The 15935-nt window shown below is 48.6% G+C and overlaps 1 long non-coding RNA gene across 1 annotated transcript; it reads left to right on the forward strand.

Annotated features, from left to right (window-relative positions):
• The first annotated feature begins 6713 nt into the window (after positions 1-6713).
• Positions 6714-15451, forward strand: LOC110140659 (uncharacterized). The gene is made up of 3 exons (XR_002314806.2): positions 6714-6791; positions 12915-13036; positions 14728-15451. It is a non-coding gene; the product is annotated as an uncharacterized lncRNA (long non-coding RNA).
• Positions 15452-15935: the final 484 nt, after the last annotated feature.

A 15935-nucleotide genomic window follows, 5' to 3' on the forward strand; every position in this document is an offset into this window, starting at 1 on the left:
AACTAAGCTACCAGGGAAGCCTGCAGTAGAGTAAGTACTAAATAATGGTAGTGATAATCATTATTAATATTAGTATAAACTCTTAAATAGCAAAGATCAAGATCAAATATATGAACATACAAAGAGCTCTTGGAATAACCATGCTGTATGATCAAGCAAGTCCACTCCTAGGCGTATATCCAGACAAAACCATAATTCAAAAAGATACAGGCATCCCTATGCTCACAGCAGTGCTATTCACTAGAGCCAAGACATGGAAACAATGTAAATGTCCTTCAGTGCATGCATAGCTAAAGATGCAGTACATATATACAATGGAATATCACTCAGATGCTATTTGCAGCCACATGGACGGACCTGGAGATTATCACACTAAGAGAAGTAAGTCCGAAGAGAAAGACAAATATCATATCACTTATACATAGAATCTAAAATATGGCACAAACGAACTTACCCATGAAACAGCAAAACACAGACATGGAGAACAGATTTGGGGTTTCCAAGGGGCTGGGGAGGGATGAATTGGGAGGCTGGGGTTACCAGATGCAAGCTATTATATACAGAATGCATAAACAACAAGATCCTACTGTATAGCACAGGGAGCCATATTCAGTATCCTATAACAAACCACAGTGGGAAAGAATATAAAAACGAATGTATGTGCTCAGTCGCTCAGTCAGGCTGACTCTCTGGGGCACCATGGACTGTAGCCCACCAGGCTCCTCTCTCCATGGGGATTCTGCGGGCAAGAATACAGGAGTGGAAAGAATGTACATTTATATATAACTGAATCACTTTGCTGTAATTTATGCAACATTGTAAATGTACTTCAGTAAAAAAATAGAATAGAAATAAAAAGAATAACCCTGCTAAGCACTCAGTAAGGAATGGCTATTGTCATTGCTATTGTCGCGAATCTCTATGGCCCACCCCCACTCTCCCACTCACTCGCCTTGGGCCAGCGCCCTGCTTAAACGCTGCTCATCAGCGTTTATTAAGAGGAATGCAGTGACAGAACTAACAGGCCCATACGGAGAGGGAACCCTGAGGCTTGTCCGTCCTAATTGCGTGCACTCGCCAACGCGAAGGCCCTCTACCCAGGCTGGTGTCACCCAGCCAGCCGCCCCTGGCCCCGGTCCCACTCCCAGCCAGGCGCCCCGGAGACACAGACGCAGTAGTTTCCCGTCCTCTGTCACCTTGTGCGGAGCCGTGGCAGAGACAGAGAGAGACAGGGGGGCGGGGGAGGACCTGGAATTGTCACCGAGAGGGGACTGAGGTTGCGGAATGGGTTTTTGGAACATGAGACACTTAGTTCTTGCCAGAAAGGGAAGGGACAAGGATGTCAGGGCCGCCTGCTGTGCTCTGGGAACCCCCGGGACCCTTTCACATTCTCCATACTATTCATTCCTTTATAAGAATCCATAAGAAGTCATTATTTTCATTCCCATTTTACAGATGAGGAAACAGAGGCCCATAGAGATGAAGGTCACCAGATTGGTTAGAGATAGAGCTGAGATGCCTAGGATGGGTGTCTCTGATTTTAAACCCACATGGGAGAGAAAGCGAAATGGGAAGACAGGCAAAAACTCATCCTGCCTCCCAGAACAAAGCCTGGCACCCAGAAGCAGGTGTCTTTGAGTTAGGGGGAGTCTTGGAGAGGGAGGGTCCCACCTGGAGGGTCCCACCCGTCCCACGCAGCCCTCCCTGACCATTCCCTCCCACAGGCTCACACACTGAGGCTGGGGGTGGGTTTTGGGGGGCCTCACATGGGCGAGTAAAGCAGCATGGATTCCCAGATCCCTGCACTGGGTGCCCTTGCAGAACACCCCATCTGCTCTCTCTGCAGCTGCATGAGTCACCGGGCCATTATTATCCCTGCCTGCTGCCATTCCAAATCTTCGGGGGAATTAGATGTGGAACACATTTTCCCCAGAATTTTATCACTCCCATTTTACAGACGAGGAACTGAGGCTCAGAGTAGGAGGGGCTAACCTAAGGCCTCAAAGCTGGTGACTCCTCAGAGCCAGGGTTTACGTTCAGCCCTGTCTAATCCCCCAAACCTGTGGCTTCTGCCACTTCCCGACTTGAGGGAACTTAGCAAGGGATCGATTCCAAGGCAGGGGCAGGAGAGATGGAGGCCGCCCTCGCCTGCCCCTGTGGCCACAGCACAGCTCATCCCTGGAGGCAGGGCTTGAGTTCATCTTCCCAAAGCAGAGCAGGCACCAGGCTTAGGACACGGCAAGGCAGACAGGGATCCAGTCCACAGAGCCCTGCTCATAGGGGGCAGACACTGCCTCACCACTGCCCGAGGTGGAATGTTCTGCAGGGATCTCTGACCCTCCTGGGCCCAGGTCCAGCCCAGCCCAGCCTTGCTTCCCTCCGCCCTGCCGCCCTCACCGTCCACAGCCGTCTTCCTGATGCCTCCTTGGTAAGCCCTGCGTCTAAAGCTGCGCTTGTCTGATGATTGCGACATCCTTTGCCATCTATCCAGGACCCCCCTGGTGGCTCAGCGGTGAAAAGTCTGCCACCCAATGGAGGAGACGCAGGTTCCATCCTTCAGTTGGGAAGATCCCCTGGAGTAGGATATGGCACCCCACTCGAGTATTCTGGCCTGGAAGATTCCACGGGCTGAGGAGCCTGGTGGGTTACAGTCCACGGGGGTCACAAAGAGTCGGACATGACTGAGCAGCCAAGCACATAAAAAAATAATAGCCACAAAATTTCAGCCATGGGGTGCTCACTATCCATATTAATGTTCATAGAAATAAACACACAACAACTAAAAATAAAATTTGCCATTTGTATTTATTACTGTTCAATCACTCAGTCGTGTCTGACTCTTTGTGACCCCACGGACTGCAGCACACCAGGCTTCCCTGTCCTTTACTATCTCCTAGAGCTTGCTCAAATTCATGTCCATCGGGTTGGTGATGCCATCTAACCATCTCATCCTCTGTCATCCCCTTCTCCTCCCGCCCTCAATCTTTCCCTGCATCATGGCCTTTTCCAAAGAGTCGACTCTTCATGTCAGGTGGCCAAAGTATGGAGTTTCAGCTTCAGCATTAGTCCTTCCAATGAATATTTGTGGTTGATCTTCTTTAGAATGGATTGGTTGGATCTCCTTGCAGTCCAAGGGACTTTCAAGAGTCTTCTCCAGCAACACAATTCAGAAGCATCAGTTCTTCGGCATTTGTCTTCTTTATGGTCCAACTCTCACAACCGTATATATCTACTGGAAAAACCATAGCTTTGACTATATGGACCTTTGTTGGCAAACTGATATCTCTGCTTTTTAATACGCTGTCTAGGTTTCTCAAAGCAGCTATACTCCAACAAAAATTAATTTAAAAAAAAGAAATCCACTGGCTCACTTAAGCAATGAAGTTCTTTGGGAAGATATGGGAAAGCTTAAAAATCAAAGGGAAAATTGGAATAAGCACACAAACCAAGACTCAGGAAGAACAAGAAACTAAAAATCCAGCTGGCAGGAAACAACCATAATCCCTGCCAGGCCCCATGGGTGAATTGTGTTCACCCTGTCTTCACACGACTTCTCTTTAGACGCAAATTCTGGGAGCAGTCCTGGGTACTGGGTCTACGTCTCGGCTAGGTGATGGGCAGGACAACTTGATTGACAGTCCAACCACTCCTGCCCCTGGCGGAGGAGGTGTAGCTCACAAAAGGATCACAAGAATTTACTTATCGTAAGAAGGAGGGATGGGAGGGGATGGGACTGGTGGGCAAAACACAAGCTTCCCATGTCATCAGTCCATTGCCTGATGTTGAGGGCTTCATCATTTTCACACTCAAACCAATTCTGCCACTATCGAGCTGTAAAATGAAATCATTCCAGAATGGATGTCCTCAAATAACTAGCTAGACTGAGAAGGCAAGTGAGAAGAGACTTTCCTGGGGATACGTTGGTCTTCAAATGTCAAGAAGACCCAGATAAGTGTCAAGTCGTTTGGTGGGGACCAGGGAGAATTCTGAAGTTTCCTACTCACTCATCCTCAAAGCCTCTGTGATGCTCACTTCCAAAGATAGACACATGGTCTCTCCTATCTGCATGCCCTTTTGTAGATGTGGCTTTGCAACTCCTCCCACCAAGATGTGGAATCTGCTTCTCCCATCCCCCTGAATCTGAGCTGGCCATATGACTTGATGTCTCTAACAGACAAAATGCAGTGGGTATGATGCTCTATGATTATTCCATCTAAATCTTAAGAGGTTATACAACTTTTGCTTTTGTTCCCAGCACCTGGTACCTCTTATGGATTGAATAGCATCCCCTCAAAATTCACACATTGAAACCCTAACTCCCATTGTTCAGCCCAGGTTGTAAATGCCACTGATACGTGGTCAACTACAAAAAACATCTAGAACCTGCCCACTTCTGCCAATCCTATTGCCATCACCTTAATTCAAGTCAACCCCATCTCCTGCTTAGTGTATTTGTCAGATGTTGGTATGATAACGCTACATAACAAACAACCCCCTCCAAATCTCAGTGACTTGCCATAGCATTTCTTGAGGATAGGTGTGTGGGTCATTTGGGAGAGTGCTTCTTTAGGCTACAGGTCAGGTTCTGGTTTTCTCTCTAGGTTTCCTTATTCTTCATGGACATTTTCTACCCAGGGCATTTTCTTCTCATGGCAGACGGTGCATAAGAGAAGAAGCCAAACAGTACAATTGCTTATAAAGCCCTTGTTTGTGTTATATCTGCTAACATTCTATTAGTTAAAGCAAATTATATAGTTAATGCCCAAGACGATAGGGGAGAAATGTTATGTTCCGCCCATAGAAGGGAAACCATGGCAAGGCCAGGAAGGGAGAAAGAATTGGAGGGAAATAACACAGCCTATCACACCTAAGCTGCTCTTATAGCCCCTGTAATGGGCATCCTCCCCAAACCATTGGAAGAACCATCTTTCACAAGAACATGCTGATTGAGGTGCTCTTCTCTTTACAGCCCACTGGTGGCTTCCTATTGCTCACAGGAGATGGGAAGGGTGGGCCCTAATCCAGTATGATTGGTGTCTTTATAAGAAAAATGTAGAAGGAAAGTTATTTAAGACACGAGAGAATACGGCAAACTACAAGCTAAGGGGATCCCAAAGACGAAACCAACCCCTGTCCAACACCTTGATCTGGGAATTCTAGCCTCCAGAATTGAGAAAATAAATTTCTGTTGTTTAAACCACCCGACCTGTGATGGTATGGGTGGTATATGCCATACTGTGTTATGGGAGCCTAAGCAAATTAAAACATTCCTGGTATGTTCCTTCATAGCATGAATCACAATGGCAGTGATACGTTATGGTGTGATTTCTTTTTCTTTTCCATTAGGGTTCGTTACAGGATATTGAATATAGGTCCCTGTGCTATACAGTAGGACCTGGTTGTTTATCTGTTTGGTATATAGCAGTTTTCATCTGCTAATCCCAAACTTCCAATCCAGTCCTCCCGTACCCACCGTCCCCCTCTTCAGCAACCGCAAATGTGTTCTCTATGCCTGTGAGTCTGTTTCCGTTTTTGTAGATAGGTTCACTTGTGCCATATTTTAGATTACATGGATAAGTGATATCATATGGTATTTGCCTTTCTCCTTCTGATTTACTTGTTAGTAAGTTGTCTTGAGCTCTATCCATGCGGCTGGGAAGAGTGTGTGTGTGTGTGTGTGTGTGTGTGTGTGTGTGTGTGTGTGCTCAGTCGGATCCTACTCCATGCAACCCTACGGACTGTATCCCACCAGACTCATCTGTCCGTCAGATTTTCCAGGCAAGAATCCTGGACTGGTTGCCACTTCCTACTCCAGGGGATCTTCCGCACCCAGGGAGCACACCTGTCTCTCTTGCATCTCCTGCATTGACAGGCGGATTCTTTAGCACCAGCACCACCTGCATCCATGTGGCTGCAAAAGGCATTATTTCATTTTTTATGGTTGAGTAATACTCCATTGTGTATATGTACCACATTTCCTTTATCCATTCATCTGTCAATGGACATTTAGGCTGTCTCCATGTCATGGCTACTATGAATAGTGCTGTTATGAACATAAGGATGTGTGCACCTTTTTGAATTATAGTTTCGTCTGGATCTATGCCTAGAAATGGGATTGCTGGATCACACGGCAACCCTATTTTTGGTTTTATAAGGAGCTTTCATACTGTTCTCCATAGTCACTGCACCAATTTACATTCCTGCCAAGGGTTCGGAAGGGTCGCCTCCTCTGAACGTTACGGTGTAATTCTCACGTGCCTGCGCCACCCACTCGTCTGTAAACTGTGCAGCCATGCAGGGCACGTCCTCTCACCTGCAGTTCCGTCCTCAGACGCTAGCTTGGTGCTTGATACAGTGTAGGTGCTCAAAAAACGATTTGCATGAATGAAGGGACCAACGAGCCTCGTCTCAGGTGACAAGGCAGGGAGAGAGTGGGAGACTCTCCGAAGGAGAGGGAGCCCTTCTGAGCCGTCGGTGGGAATTAAACTGGAGCAGCCGCTATGGAGAACAGTCTGGAAGTTCCCTATAAAACTAAAAGCAGTCGCCGTATGACCCAGACATATGATCCGTTTCTAGTGCAGGCCCCTTGGCATATCAACCCCTTTTTTGTTCCTTAGAACCCTCCCGATGTAGAACCCTTCCACTGTGAGACTTGCAATCTGATTTACTCCCAAGTGACATCATAGTCATCACCATGGCAACACCCAGCGATGCTTGTCTGCCAGACAGCCTCTTCCGTCAGGAAAGGGCAAATGGACACCAGGAAGGGAAGGGAAGGAGTCATTTGCAAGGTACAAGCGTCAGCCTCTGAGCCCCGCACTGGTAGCCGGGACCTGGGGGAGCTGCTGTGTCACAGGGCAGGTGCCCCTACGGAGCGCAGCCAGGACCACCTTCCCCGCCACTGAGACAGGCCAGCCAGCCAGAAGTAATATGGTGTAGGTGGAGGCCAAATTTAGCTCAGCCGTGTCTGGCTGACTTACCTGCAGCATCTGCCCTTCATCCCAAAACACCTGCCCAACGACCAAAGCAATCGCTTCCCCGTCTGCCCATCGCGCTTCCCCTTCCTGATTTCTTACAGCCCCTCCCACCCACCTTCCTCCCCTGCCCCACTGTCTGCCTTTTTGTTTCGGTCAACTTGTACTAAGAACCTGCTGTGTGTTAGTCCGTATCTTAAACGGATGTGGCATGTTCACCAGTGTCCAGAGGGGTCTTTTCTTTGTAGATAAAGGAATTAAGTCCCATCCTTGTGGTGGCGCTAGTGGTAAAGAACCCGCCTGCCAATGCAGGAGATGTAAGAGACATGGGTTCGATCCCTGGGTTGGGAAGATCCCCTGGAGAAGGAAATGGCAACCCACTCCAGCATTCTTGCCTGGAGAATCCCATGGACAGAGGAACCTAGTGGGCTACAGTCCATGTGGTTGCACAGAGTTGGACACAACTGAAGTGACTTAGCACACACACTTGCCTTTTTGGTGGAGCTCTGAGGCTGTTGCTTGGGGGTGGACATTGAAACACGTTGCTGGTATCATGAGTGAGATCTTGGAATGTGCCTTCTTGTAGTAACAGGGTTGAAAGTGACAGTTGGGTGAAGCTAAAATATGACTAGTAATCCTCCAAATAGTTAAGGGTCAAATGGGATTTTGTGGGTCAGTCTGGAAATCCAACCCCCATCTTACCTATGCAAATAGATTCCAGATCCCCAGGTTTTAGGTACTACCTTTATGGAGGCTGAGAACTGTATCTAGTGGACATTCATTTCTCCTCCCTGGGCTTCTCTGAGGTACTCAGACCTCCTTAATCCCCCAAAGCAAAGGTATCAAAAATTTAGAAAACCTCACAGTTTTGTCTAGTGCTTACCCTGCAGGCAGAGCTACCCGGCCATAAACCAATACAGTCAACATAGGCGTGCATCAGAGGGACGAGGGCTCCTGGCCCAACACTCCGCTGCCTGGCTGTCTGATCTTGACCCAAGTGCCCCTCCCTCAAAGAGCCTCAGTGTTTTCATCAGTAAAATGGGGACAACACCTGCTACGTTACAGGATCATGGCGGGTGTACACATTGTAGGTATAGCATCACCTACAAAGAGCCTGGCATACAGAAAGCACACACAAAAAAATGCCAGTTGTTACAGCAGCTTCTGCAGGAGGGCAGAGCTTGCCTCACAGCCACCCCACTGGCAGAAATGTCAACAGCAAGAGCAAGATGTTGAGAGATGCCTCCTGAGCTGATGCAGATGGAGAAGCGGTGACAATCTGCCCCCAAAAAGTCTCAACCAGCGGCCCAGGGGGAGGAAATCCAACCATGACGACGTTGCCCAGACTCTGCAAGGTGCTTCCTCCTTGTTGATGCTCCTGAGGCAGAAGCCGCAGCTGAGCTAATTCCTTTCCCATTGATTTGCAGCATCTGCCCCAGACTTCAGTGGCGGTGGGAAAAGTGAGGATTTTCTGGGCAAGCCTTCAGGCTGCCAACCTTCGATAATCACCGGGTCCTTTCAGAAATTAGATTTTCCAGCTGGTCGCTGCAATGTCACTGATAGCTTTGGTGGGCAGGGAACAGCACTGGCCCGTCAGCTCCTTCAGAGCCAGGCTCTTTGGATCTGCAGAGCCCCGCACATGGGAGGACAGGCAGCAGCAGGCGCTAGTGAATGTTATTGGCTGGGTAGATGCGTGCAGGCGTATATGGATGCTGTCAACTGAAATAAACATTGCGTCCTTCTGGCTGGAGAATTCCAGATGCTCAAGATCTGAGGCTGAGAAAGCAGTGGACTTCATTCAGGCTCTGGGAAAAGCTAGGAGGACCACAAAAGTGGTCAAGCTCCTAATGACCTTGAGACCCAGGGTAAACCATTCCTTGTAGATGGGCAAAGTGTATTTCATAGAGGGAGGGACTGTGGGCTTGGGGGCCAGCCCAGTCCAGACTCTCTTCCTGTGGCATGGGCCTCAGTTTCCCCTCCAGGGGAGGGCATGATCATGGCACCTCCTTCTCTGCTTGCTGGAAAGTTTTCATTGAGATAACGCTAACCAAGTAGTCTGCATAGAACCAGACACATACACATGTGCAATACACTTGTTCATGTTATTTTGTGTGTGTGTGCATGTTTTTTATGCCCATGAGAACAAGACCCAGTTTCCCCCTCAGTCAGTCTCTCCCATCAGGAAGCTTCCACAAGCCTCTTATCTTTCTCCATCAGAGGGCAGACAGACTGAAAACCATAATCACAGAAAACTAACCAATCTGATCACATAGACCACAGCCTTGTCTGACTCAATGAAACTATGAGCCATGCCGTGTGGGGCCACCCAAGACGGATGGGTCATGGTGGAGAATTCTGACAAAACGTGGTCTACTGGAGAAGGGAATGGCAAACCACTTCAGTATTCTTGGCTTGAGAACCCCAAGAACAGTATGAAAATGCAAAAAAGATAAAATACTGAAAGATGATCTCCCCAGGTCGGTAGGTGGTCAATATGCTACTGGAGGTTAGTGGAGAAATAATTCTAGAAAGAATGAAGATATGGAGCCAAAGCAAAAACAGCACCCAACTGTGGATGTGACTGGTGATGGAAGCAAGGTCCAACGCTGTAAAGAGCAATATTGAAACCTGGAATGTTAGCTCCATGAATCGAGGCAAATTGGAAGTGGTCAAATAGGAGATGGCAAGAGTGAAGATCAACATTTTAGGAATCAGTGAACTAAAATGGACTGGAATGGGTGAGTTTAACTCAGTTCAGTTTAGTTGCTCAGTCGTGTCCAACTCTCTGCGACCCCAGAACTGCAGCACGCCAGGCCTCCCTGTCCATCACCAACTCCAGAAGTTTACCCAAACTCATGTCCATCGAGTCGGTGATGCCATCCAACCACCTCATCCTCTGTCGTCCCCTTCTCCTCATGCCCTCAGTCTTTCCCAGTGTCAGGGTCTTTACAAATGAGTCAGCTCTTCTTATCAGGTGGCCAAAATATTGGAGTCTCAGCTTCAACGTCAGTCCTTCCAATGAACCACCCAAGGACTGATCTCCTTTAGGATGGACTGGTTGGATCTCCTTGCAGTCCAAGGGACTCTCAAGAGTTTTCAACACCACAGTCCAAAAGCATCAATTCTTTGGCACTCAGTTTTCTTTATAGTCCAATTCTCACATCCATACACGACTACTGGAAAAACTATAGCCTTGACTAGATGGACCTTTGTTGGCAAAGTAATGTCTCTGCTTTTTAACATGCAGATGACCATTATATCTACTACTGTGGGCCAGAATCCCTTAGAAGAAATGGAATAGCCATCATAATCAACAAAAGAGTCTGAAATGCAGTACTTGGATGCAATCTCAAAAACCACAGAATGATCTCTGTTCGTTTCCAAGGAAAATGTTTATAACATAAGACACCAGTATTAATAATGTCTGAGACAGAGGGACCTCAAGCAGGGAGCAGATACAAAGGAAGACAAGATTTATCTTCATTTAGTTGCATCATTTCCCAATTCCTTCATTTCCCTACTGCAGTGAACACCAGGAGGCCAAATGATGCCTCCCCCACCTTCATCCCAGACTGCAGACAGACCCCCAACTCTTCTCCTTACTTGCAGTATATCCTTGGGTGAGTTGTTTCCCTTCTTTGAGGCTTGGTTTTCTCATCTTTAAAAATGTAAATAACAATAGTTTCTTTACATAACAATTGTTTCCAGGACTAAATGAATGTATGTACTTTTGACAGCCTGATCTAAGTGATGCTCAAAAAGACATCTGTTCTTCCCTTTACCTAAAGAAGCAGCATGGAAATAAATCATAACCTGGACCAAGGTACAGGAAAAATATTGGGCTGGGGCCTCTTGGGCTCTCTTGAAGGGTGAGGCAGAGATGCTACAGACTGGAAGGAGGAAATGACATTCCAGGCAGAGAGTATGCCTGGGGATAAGTCACCCTGTGTTCCAGGTTCAAAGGATATGAATTTGAGCAAACTCCAGGAGATAGTGAAGAACAAGGAAGCCTTGTGTGCTGCAGTCCATAGGGCTGCAAAGAGTTGGACACGACTTAGCTACTAAACAACAATAATGTTCCAGACGCTGAGGGAAGCTTTGGGAGGGTAGGGAATATTACTACAACGAGAGACATCCCTCACACACATCAGGCTGAAGGAGGAAGACACAGAGAACCACCGTGGACTCTATAAAGGGCATAATTGGACTTAGAAATTTGAATGCGAATTTTGCTAATCCCTGCAAGGTGAGTAACAGGTGGCAAACAGTGAGGGGCAAGGGTGGGGTTTGGTAGAGCTGCATGCAAGAGATCAAGATGCTTGAACCCAGGTGGTGGTAGTGGGGAAGGGAGACAGGGAACAGATTTGGAAAACAGGTTCAAAATATATCTTGAGCACTTTTTCATGACCTCTGATCTCACCATGCCTGCTTGGAGCCATCCTTCCAAATCTTCATCGGCAGCTATGCGATCATTTCATAGCAGATCAGATCACATCAGCCCCTGCTTCGAGGCTTCCTGACGGCTTCTTGTTGCCCTTGAGGTTAAAGCCAGAGTCTTCAGCCCGGTCTGCAGGCCTCTCTGTTCTCTGCCTCTGCTGCCGTCTTCCTCCTCCTTCTCCTCCTCTTCCAGCTTAACACCTATTCACTGAGGTCTCAACTCAAGTAGACTTCCTGACCTCCAGGATGCAGTTAAATTCTGCTGTCGGGCAAGCACCACGTCACTCTCTCAGTGGCCTTCGTCACAATCGTTCTTTCACAATCTTGAGTAGCTCCCTCTTCCACTAAAATATAAGCTCCATGAGGGTCAGCCCTGTGTGTGTGTTCACTCCCTCCATGCACCCCCAGTACTTGGCACAGAGCGTGCTCAGTAAACATGGGTTGAACCAAGGAGCGAAGGAATGAGCGTGGTCTGTCTACCAGCACCATGCCGGGCTCTCAGGGACACGGTCACAGGCAGGGACTGTTCAGGAGCAGAGAGCCAGCCCCGAGGAGGGAGCTGTCCTGCTGAATCCTGTCCCTGCTCCCTGCGGCCTCCTCCCCAGGGCCCACAGCCCTGGAGCTGTTCAGAGGCTGACATTCCCTTGGCAACGTGGCCATCAGCCTGGCATGATGAGATGCTTTAGCCAGACCTCGCCGGCCGAGCCCAGCATCAGAGCAGCTAAGGCAGATGCCATGGCAACGCCTAGCTCCCTGGAGACCCTGGACTGCTCTTTGGGGATGCCAAATCCGGCCTCTCTGTTCTCTGGGAACTGAGGCCAGGGTCCAACCTGAAAGAGATAAAGTCTTTGAGGGAGGAAAAACCACCTTCAAGCTTGCCAGAGATGCGTCACTGCAATCAGCTGTGTCTGAGAGTCCAGGGGCGCCATGGATCAATTAGTCCTATCTATAGGCCTGACCACATGTCTGTGGTGTGATTGTCATCATGAGGACAAGGCTCCTCGGTGGGGAGGCGGCGTCACCGTTCAAGCAGGTGATGGAGGAAGGGGAGGGTGGGGCGAAAGGAGAGAGAAACATGGAAGCATATACACTACCATGGGTCAGATGGATAGCCAGTGGGGATTTGCTATATGACCGAGGGAGCTCAAACCAGGGCTCTGTAGCAACCGAGAGGGGTGGGAAGGAGTCGGGGGCGGGAGGGAGGCTGAAGACGGAGGGGACACGTGTCAACCTATGACCGCTTCACGCTGAAGTATGGCAGAGGCCAACACAGTATTGTGAAACTGTTTCCTCTCAATTAAACATGAAGAAGATTGGGGCGGGAGTGGGGGAGGAGGTCACGAAAAGTTCTCATGCAGGCGGGGGAGAGCCACCACGGCCCCCAGCAAACAGGTAGGCATCCCGGCTTCAGGTCTTGGCTCTGCCTCCTAAACGCCTCCACGTCTCTGAGTCCCTGCGTCCTCACTTACAAAGCGGGGATCATAATAAAGACTTCCCTTGCAGGGCTGCGGTGAGGACCAGATCTGCTGAGAGACAGCAGTTCCCTGGGACGCAGAGAACGCTCGCTCACTCACAGCTGTCTTCGTTAGCATCGCCGTGGACACAGTGAACAGGGCGCTGATAAGGTGTGTGATGTGTTCTCAGGTGGATCCTTAGTGAGCTGGGTCGGCAGCCTGTTGAGAGTGACCTGCCAAGGTCCTGATTCTGACACAAGGGCTGAGACCAAGGTGGGGGGAGGTCTTGACCCGCGGGGTCCTGGGTCTACCTGATCTCACCTGTCTGCACAGCCACCTGTGGGGCAGGGATCACTGCTCCCACTTCCAGAAGGGGATTTCCGGCTCCAGAGAGCTACGTAATTTGCTCAAGTCCCATCATGGAATGAGTTTGTGGATTCTCACAAATGAGGCTGAGAAGGAACAGTAGCAGCCGCTAGCCCCACGGGACACAGAAGACCACTGGGGCACCTCTGGGCTGCAAGCCACACATGCCAGCCTCTTCCTCCAGCCCCTTCCCACCCCAAACAGAAGTGCCCCTTGAGAAAAGGGAGCCCTCCGACACTGTTGGTGGGGACGCAAGTTGGTGGCAGCCACTACGGAGAACAGTATGGAGATTCTTCAAAAAACTAAAAATAGAGTTGCCGTGTCATCCAGCAATCCCACTCCCGGGCATATATCCAGACAAAAGTACCATTCGAAAAGATACATGCACCCCATACATTCACAGCAGCAGCATTCACCATAGCCAAGACATGGACACAACCCGAATGTCCATCGAGAGATGAAAGGGTAAATAGTGGAATATTACTCAGTCAAGAAAAGGACAATGTAATGCCAGTTTCAGCAACATGCATGGACCTAGAGATTATCATACTAAGTGAAGTAAGCCAGAAAGAGAAAGACCAAATGTTACTTACATGTGGAATCTAAAATATGACGCAAATGAACTGATACATAGAGAACAGACCTGTGCTTGCCAGGGAGCAAGAGTGGGAGAAGAATGGAGTGGGGGTTTGAGAAGGGCAGATGCAAACTATCACACATACAATGGCTAAGCAGCAAGGTCCCACTGTATAGCATAGGGAACTAGAAATATATTCAATATAGGGCTGCCCTGGTGGCTTAGATGGAAAAGAAGCTGCCTGCAAAGTGGGAGGCTTGGGTTCGATCTCTGGGTGGGGAAGATCCCCTGGAGGAGGAACTGGCAACCCTCGCCAGTATCCTTGCCTGGAGAATCCCATGGACAGAAGAGCCTGGTGGGCTACAGTCCATGAGGTTGCAAAGAGTCGGACACAACTGAGTGACTAACATACACACACACACATCCTGTAATAAACCATAATGGAAAAGAGTATGAAAAAGAATTTATGTATCTGGTGTATATATCTGAATCACTTTGTCATCCAGGAGAATTAACACAACATTGTAAATAAACTATACTTCACTAAAATAAACTTTTTTAAAAAAGAAGTGCTTCTTGATAAGGAGGAAGACTAGAAATTATTTTATCTGGACCACGCTCCTAGCTGGACCCGGACCTTGGGTACCTTTGCCAATGTGGGCTGTTCCCTCTGATTCCATAGCAGGGATTCAGGAGCTGGAGTGGACAGGTACTCACCTTGGGGATGCCTGGGGCATCCAGGAGTTAAGTAGGTGAATTTCACTTTGAAATAGCAGGTTCAACATAGGCCAGAAACCTCCTGCAGAAGCCAGTTTAAATTCATGCTTTTTGCTTATGTTACACATGCCAGTTAACACCTGCAGAAAAGAGGAACAGTGCACAAGTTGTGAAAGATGATTCTGCTTACGCCTTTTCCCAGGAATAAGTCATTTTTTTCGTGAAGTCCCTTGGCCTCTGGAAGAGCCAGCTTTCAAAGGGTGTGCTCAGCTTGACTCCCTGTTAGAGGATGCACCTCGGGTTGGAATACAGATGCGATTAATCCAAATGGCATTGAATTTACTACGGAGAGCCAAGGGCCAACAAGAAGGTGAGCAACCAACAAGGGTCATTAACAGAAATATACAAAACCCACAGGCGTGGGGCGCCACCAACTAGGTGGGGCCCTAGAACCCCACAGAGTCCCTTCCTCTAAGTGTTTCTGGAAGTCTGGGGGAAGGAGTAGTCCAGCATACTCCATACGAGACCATCAGTGGTCGCCTAAGGGCCGGATGCAGTTTCTGTGGGTGCTCGAATTGCTGTGTCCTTGAGAGCACTGTGGTCCTGTGGGTCCCACACCAAAGCCTCAAGATATCCAAATAGCTCTCCTCCTCCCTCTGTCTTCACTGTGTTGGAGTCATGCTGGGGTCTGTTCCAATTGGGGAGGATTTATTCATGCAAGGACCATTTACTGAGCATCTGCTATGTGCCAAAAGATTCACTGGGGAATAAATGTTACATAGTATTTGTTCTTTGTGGGGTTTATGGTCTAGCAGCTGATGATAAACACATGAACAGACAGATAAAAAATTTCAAGGAGACCTACTAAAGAAATCAACCGATGCCATTCAATGATATAAACTCACTGGAGGTTGTACTTTGGGATCAGGTAATCAGGGAGGACCTCTCTGAGGAGGTGAGATTTATGCTGAGACCTGACAGCCATCCTGCCCAAAGTGAGGGATGGAGCATTCCAGGCAGAGGGAACAGGGTGGGGTGAGGCCTGAGGGCTGGGCCTGAGGAATTAAGAGGAGGAGAAATGGGTGGGACATCGGTTGAAGAGAGAGGAGTAGGGGTGAGATTAGAGAGGGAGGCTGGGCCAGGTCATTCAAGACCAAAGTGAGGCGTTTGGATTTTATTTTGAGCATGATGCAATCCCCAGAGGGTTCTAAGCAACGCGGGGATGTGAGTTAATTTATATTTTTTAAATGTCATCCTGTTGTGCAAAACAAGAAAGGAGGCAGAGAGCAGTGAGGAGACTGCTGCGGAGTCTGGGGGGGCAGCTAGGGGAGGAGGTTGGGGAGGGAGAGGGACTGGGGGGTCAGAGGGGGAGGGGGAGAGGTGGGTGGACTTGAAAGAGACTTTGGAGGC

The sequence above is a fragment of the Odocoileus virginianus genome, chromosome 30 (genome assembly GCF_023699985.2).
Source record: "Odocoileus virginianus isolate 20LAN1187 ecotype Illinois chromosome 30, Ovbor_1.2, whole genome shotgun sequence".
In the NCBI taxonomy this organism is placed as follows: Eukaryota; Metazoa; Chordata; class Mammalia; order Artiodactyla; family Cervidae; genus Odocoileus; species Odocoileus virginianus.